Here is a 7499-nt window from a genome sequence, read left to right on the forward strand (position 1 = left end):
TAATAACACATCTAATTAAAGCATCTTTTCTCCACTAAAGGCACATTTTTTACACAGATAGGATATTAGATTTGACGATGTTCCTTAATGTGTATATAGGAGGAAAATATATAATTTTCAGGATTTGTATAGGAGTCCCTAGAGTGATATGGTTTCTAAAACACATTTGTATCTCATTTACTCATCTTTTTCTATTGCCTTACACTTCAAAATGCACATTTTCTGACTCCTAATTGTATAACTCAACAAATGCCAGACTCAAGAGGGAACAATGTATCATTCAATGTAAGAGATAAACAGAGATGCATTCAAAAAGCATTTGAAACCTTGAAGAGAAGAAATATTCTCTCTTATTTTCATGTTTCTAAATTCTGGTTTCACTGGAGCAAATGCCAGGAAATGAGCAGAAATTAAAATCTCCTGATTTTATTTTCTTAAATCTGTCTTTGTTGCTTCTGCTCTATCATATACTACTGGTATGAAAAGCACACATGTATTCAAAACAGATATTCATGTTTAATATGTTGGTGGAGAATTCTGTTTTCATAAAATGACTATTGTGATTTTTTTTTTCAAACAGTAAGCTCTTAACAACCATGGTAAATGACAGAATGCAAATCCATTTATTTTGTTTTCGGAATTTTGTTTCTTGAGTGGGACAAATGAAAAGCTTAGCCAAATTGATTTTATTTTGATTAATTAATACATGTAGATGAATTGTCTTTCTCATGTTACCAGTCTTTGGAACAGCTGGATCAACACATTTACAATGTTAGAAGACATCATTGACTTTAGCATGGGAAAACAAGGAAGATGAAAAACTAAAACAAAACACCTCAAATTTCACAGAATTATAAAGTTTTCATCAATAACTTTGCCACCCAGGAGGCACTAATTAAAGATCATTATAAGAGACAGCAAATGCATAAAATCACATTTAAAAAGATATGGTAGATGCTTGCTTCGGCAAACATACGGTAGGAACATCATGGAGAAAGCATCATAGTTCAGCAAAAATGAACTAATTAGAACTATGGGAAACTAGTAGGAATCTCTTTAAGTATAAAATTATTATCAGATAAATGGCATAAATAGTTACTACTCTTTTTTTCTTGATATGTTCTCCATCTCATCTTACCTTCTTTGAGCAAATACAGAAATAAACTGTTGCAAAATAATAAATAACACATTTTAGAAGGTGTAACTTCTTAGTAGACTTTTCTTAAGAATACATTTTTTTCATAGTTTGCATAGAAAAGAAAATATTTCATTACAATTTTGCCAGGTAAAAAATCGTTTAAAAAATCCTAACCTTTTTCAAATTCCCATCACTTTCTCTCTCTTTCCCATTGGTAATTCTCTGTTTTTGGTTTTTTTGTTGTTTATTTGTTAATTTTGGGGTTTTTGTAGTTTCAAGTTTTTATTTAAATTCCAATTAGTTAACGTACAGTGTATGTTAGTGTATGTTACTATTCATTTCAGGAGTAAAGACCTATTTAGCAAGAGGCTTTCATTAAAGTTAAACTGTCCCTGCTCCCCTTCCCCCAGGGGATTTACTTGGAGACAAGTCCAGGAAACCAGCCTCAGGTAACAAAGCTCAAATTCAGGGGTGGGTCAGGCCAGGTGGAGAAGTCTGATCAGTGGGGGCATGCATACTGTTTCCCTGGTTACCAAGGAGTATGGGCCCTGCCCTTTGGGAGCTTTTTGGGCGCCAATCCCAACCAAGGTGATAGGCTGGGTCAAATGTCTACTAGGGTAAATTATAACTCAATTAGTCACCTAGCATCACTGTGGAGTTTCCTGTGTGTGTTACAATCTCATTGGCCACCTGTGCGTGGCCAGGCCTGACGGCATGGCCTTTGCCCTTAAAAACTAGTCTGTGAAACAGAAAAGGGTCGCCCTCTCTTGTAAGAGGTGCGTCCCTGACATTCAATTAGATACTTGATGCTTGATGTGAAATAAAGCTTTGCTTTATTTCAAGCTTTGCTTGACCTTCGCCTTATATCAGTCTCGTTCCTTTAATCACGGACCTATTATTGGGGCATAACATCAGGTATAGAATATAATGATTCATCACACACATATAGCACCCAGTGCTCATCACAAGTGTCCTCTTTAATATCCATCCCCCACTTAACCCATCCCCCTGCTCACCTTACTTCCAGCAACGCAACCCTTAGTTTGTTCTCTGCTTTATGGTTTGCCTCTCTCTTTCTTTTTGTCCCCTTGTGTTTATTTGTTCTTTTTCTTCATTCTCTGTTTGTTGTCTCTCTCCATTACTCCTCTCTCTCTCCACTTTCTGTTTGATTTCAAAGTTGACTTAGGGAAATATTTCTAAAAAATTTGATCAGTTATTTACATGACTAGGTATGTAAAAAAGTTTTTTTTAAAAAAAAAGCTTTTAAATGCTAAATAGTACTATATCAAGAGTTATGCAAGTAAAGTCCAACTGAAAAAATAAGTGGCGAAGTGTAAAGTTTGGCCACCCTATATGACTTTTAGCCAGTATTTACGTTACTCTAAAATTTAACTATTTATATAGGTCATCTTGTATGTTAATTTTGCTCTCTCCCACTAAAATAGTTGTTAAGAGCAGATGATTCTGAAGAAAGATACTTTTCACCCTGTGTAAGTTTCTAAATTTTATAAGCAGAGTTTCTTTCAGCAAAGCCTCCAGGCAATAATATGAGCATAATATGAGCTTTCTTCTTCTCTCTCTCTCTATATATATTTTTATTTGAGATAGAGGGAACATGAGTGGCGGATGGGGGGCAGCAGTAGAGAGAGTAGCAGACTCCCCACTAAGCAGGGAGTCTAACACAGGCTCAATCCCAAGACCCTGAGATCATGACCTGAACTGAAGGCAGATGCTTAACTACCTGAGCCACCCAGGTGCCCTATTTATATTTTTAATGACTCCTATTAATTCATATCTCCAAATTATAGTTCTTTCATTGACATTTTTGTCATATCTTAAGGTTCTTTGTACTGGTAATTTGTTCCTAAGGACCCCTCAACTTTAATTTGCTTGCTGTCTCACTGAATAATAAGTATTGTGTAATAATAAATAGATAGCATTTCAGACACTCAGAGTCTTCAGAAAGAAGGTCTATTAAATCTTGCTTAGACAAATGAAGATTCACTGAAATTTAGAACAACTTCATTCTCAGGAATAAGACATAATGTTCAAAAAAAGTTGACTAAGCTCCACTTCAGAAATTACATAAAGTTGGTGGAAGAATAGGATATATGAAATGATAGAGAGGTTCCCTAGAATTTTTGTCACTGATGTCTTGTCAAATAACTTTGAGCCATCCCCAAGTGTGGTAATTGTTTTGAAAATATTTAATTAACAGTTTTCAGTCTTCTATTCAAAACTCCAAGTGTTTTTTGAAGATAGCTTGCCATTATTTGTTTCCAAAATAGCAATGTTATACTTCTATTTCTTACCTTAAAGTTGTCTTTTTTTTTTCAACCATATAGCCATATTCAGTGCTTTATAACAAGATTAAAGGAGTTAACATTTATCGAGTCCCTGCTCTAACTAGTTACCTTAAAAATGGTATAAAATTAAATCCTAAAGATCAGAGCTCTACTTCTGGCAGTAGAATCATGAAGGAGCCAGGCAATTCTCTTAAGCAGAAAACAAGTTTAAAATGGATTCAAATTGCTCAAAATAATCATTTCAAGAACTGGAAATGACCAAAGATAGACAACAACTTGAGAAGTGTTCATTCATCAAAGTGTTTATTCATCAACAACTGCTGTTTCATTGATTAAGAAAGTTGAATTTTTAGTCTCTCCATAATGGAGTGTTCTCAATTCCAACTCAGAGGATGAACATCACAGCATCACTTGTCAGGAGTGAAAGTTTGTTTCAAGGGGCAAAGGACAACAACTAGAAACCAAAGCAGAAGAGTTTGGAATCAAAGTATTCATCATAGAAAGGCCGAGATAAGTTCTGCATATATCCCTGGATGACTTCTAAACTATGAATGCAAACAGGACAAACAAAGAGAGCCCAGTGAAAATTAGAGCCTTGAAAAAATTTGAAAAATTGCTGCATCTTGAATGCATTCTTCAGTCTACAGCTCAAGGAGCAGCAGATAGAAGATTTTATTGGCTTAAAAAAAAGATTTATTGACTTTCATTGTCAGAGAATAGCCTCTGTCTAAATCATTGGCTGACTTGTGAACTACACAGGCAAAAAGTAGACCCCTAGGGACCGAGGTTAAAGAGAATGAGCAGAGACTTCAGTGGATACACACCACAGAATAGATAGACATTTGAGAACCAAGAAAGTTAATTACTTACTGAAAGAAACAAACAAAACCAGCAACTCCCAGAACAAATAGAATTAAGAGTCACTGCAATGAATTATCTAGTGTCTGGCTTTCAACCAAAAATTACTGGACATGCAAATAAACCAATAAACATGACTCATAAGCAAAAGGGGAAAAAAGGAATCCACATTCTGGATACAATAGACAAAAACTTCAGAGAAATTATTATAAATTAAGTATGCTCCAAATTTAAAGGAAAATTTGTCCAAGGAATTAAAGGAAAATGTGCTAATAATAAGTGAGCACTTAGATATTTCAAGAGAAAATAAGAGAATTTCTTTAAAAACAAGTAGGAATTCTAAAACTGAAAATATAATAACGAAAGGTAAAAATTCACTAGATCAGTTAAACAATAGGACTGAGATGACAGAAAAAAAAGTATATCTGAACTTGAAGATATATCAAAAATTATCCAATTTGATGTATAGAGGGAAAAAATTAGAAAAAAAAAAAAAAAGAACAGTCATCTAAAACAGAAGCTACTTCTTTCATAGGATCCCTCAAAGTGAAAATCTTTAGCTAGAATCAATATTTATTTAGCTAAATGTTTACCCAGAGGAAGAAGAAATGAGTGAAATATTCATTACCAATATTAGGAACCTAAAAGGGGACATCAATACACAGCCTATGGTTATTAAGAAGAGAAGGGAATATTACAAATACTTCAGGCCAAAAAATCCTTTACTTTATATGAAAACAACAAAATCTTTGAAGGACAAAAATTATGAATATTAACTCAACAAAAATGGATAATTTGAATATTACTATATTAGTTAAATAAATAAAATTAGTTATTTAAAATCCTCCCTAAAAAATATAGGTTCAGATAGCTTCACTAGTGAATTCTGTCATTTAGAGAAGAAATTATGCCAATATTGATCAAACTTTCACAAAAATAAGGAAGAAATATTTCTGAATGTTATGGAGATATTACATTGACATATAATATATATAATAGTGTTATAATATTACATACATTACATTGGTAGCCAGTCATACAAAGACATCATATGAAAACTACAGAATGATATACTTTATGAGCATAGATATGAAAATCCTTAACAAAATATTAGCCAATCAAATTCAGCAATATATACAAAAGAGAATGCATCAGGTTAAAGAGATGTTTATCCCAGGATGCCAGTTTGTTTCAAATTCTAAAATTGATCAATGTAATCCATCATATCAGAAGATACTCACCCAAGAATTACTTTCTCTCTCATACTTCAACTCATTTTATTTTCAATTTTCTATGTAATTGTACTTCTTTTATAAGAGGGATCAGAGATCAAGAGGGATTCGGTAATTGACCAAATGTCACATATCATATAAAAGGGAATAAGAATTTTAGCTCAGTGCTGCCAAACCCTTTCTTTTCACTGTGGACTCTATCTCCTGCTGCTGACCTGTAATAATATAAAAAATATACATGGACAGATGAGAAGGTCTTGAGAGTCCCTTTAATAAATTGTTAGTGCTGTCTCCATTAGTACCTTTGCCAACATCCTTTATATTCTGGGAAATAAACACTTAATCCAAAGTAGTATCTTCCATACTGCTGGAACCATAATAACTGCTTTGTTTCCCTCACAAAGCACCAGATGCCCAGACACCAGTCTCGATAATAGTTTTGTAACCTGTGAATATGAAACATTAAATACACAAAAGTTTTCTGTGTTCCATTTGGTTAAGAAAAAACTGTCACCCCATCTGAGGTACAAGGAAAAATGCATAGGCAAAGGGTTTGAGTCCTGCCTCAGACGATGATTTCTTTTTTTCCACAAGTAAAAGCAGCATGGCAGCTCCAATGAGTTTGTACCTGTAATTGAAACCTGTAACATGAGATAATAAAATGTCTCCTGTATATTAATATCCATACATGGTCTTGCATTGAACCTACAAGATCTTTTGAAGCACTTAACTAAATATGTCATGAAGCAAAAAAAAAAAAAAATCCTGTGTGAGAGCATTTGAGACCTGATAGTAAATTCTATGGGAATTCAGATAAAGTTCATTCTTTAGAAATGCTTTTAAAAGACCTTTTTAAAAGGTATTCACATTGAAATGCACAAATTCTTCTTTAATATTTAAAAAAAGTTGTTAACACAGGGCTTTCAGATATAGACATCCAGACTCTAAATAACATCACCCCATTCTCTGGAACGCATTTCAAGTCTATTCTCAATTTTTTTCCTGGATTCCACATGGACCTTCAAACTTTCTTCCAGCAATATCATTATGTAGTTAATATCAAGAAAAATAAGCCACTATAACTATCAAGTCTGTTTATAAGATCAGATACATTCAATTGAATAATAAAATACACACACACACACAGAATGTGTATGTGTGTGTGTGTGTGTGTGTGTGTGTGTGTGTTTCCTTTACTGGAACTTCCTACTGCTGGATTTTTGTGTCCCTGTGCTTTCATATTAGAATCTTTTTCTTCCTCCTTAACGACTAGTGTATTGTTATGCTTAGAAAGGATGCCCATGTATAGATCTAACAGTGATGAAGTTCAACACAGTGGGATAAGACATAAAGGAAGACCTTGTATGGGTAAAGTTGTCTCAAGTCTGAGAACTGATACCTAAATTAGTTGATTAGAAATATAGTTGGATGCTTAAAGAACCATCTGGATTTCTTGTTTAAAAATGTGGGTTCTTGCTTCTGTGCACAAATGAATTCTATATTTTTTAGAAGAACCTATATTTTTAAGAAATATTCCCTATGGGGTGCCTGGGTGGCTCAGAGGGTTAAAGCCTCTGCTTTCAGCTCAGGTCATGATCTCAGGGTCCTGGGATCGAGCCTGCATTGGGCTCTCTGCTCAGCAGGGCGCCTGCTTCTTCCTCTCTCTCCGCCTGTCTCTCTGTCTACTTGTGATCTCTGTCAAATAAATAAATAAAATCTAAAAAAAAAAAAAAAAGAAAGAAATATTCCCGATGATTTGGATACATATAGTCTGATGATCTTTGGCACCAGACTATAACTTGGAGAAGGGTTCAGCCTTTTAGAATGGTTAGACTTTCCTAGGGTGTTCTTAGAAAGACTATAATTGCTGGCCACAAGGCAGCAACTAATTAAAAGATATGGTCCTGTGGATAGTACATGTCAGGATACAGAACCTTCTAGAAACAAATCTTAGGAGGACAGTTT

Source organism: Mustela lutreola, chromosome 7 (assembly GCF_030435805.1).
Source record: "Mustela lutreola isolate mMusLut2 chromosome 7, mMusLut2.pri, whole genome shotgun sequence".
NCBI classification, from domain to species: Eukaryota; Metazoa; Chordata; class Mammalia; order Carnivora; family Mustelidae; genus Mustela; species Mustela lutreola.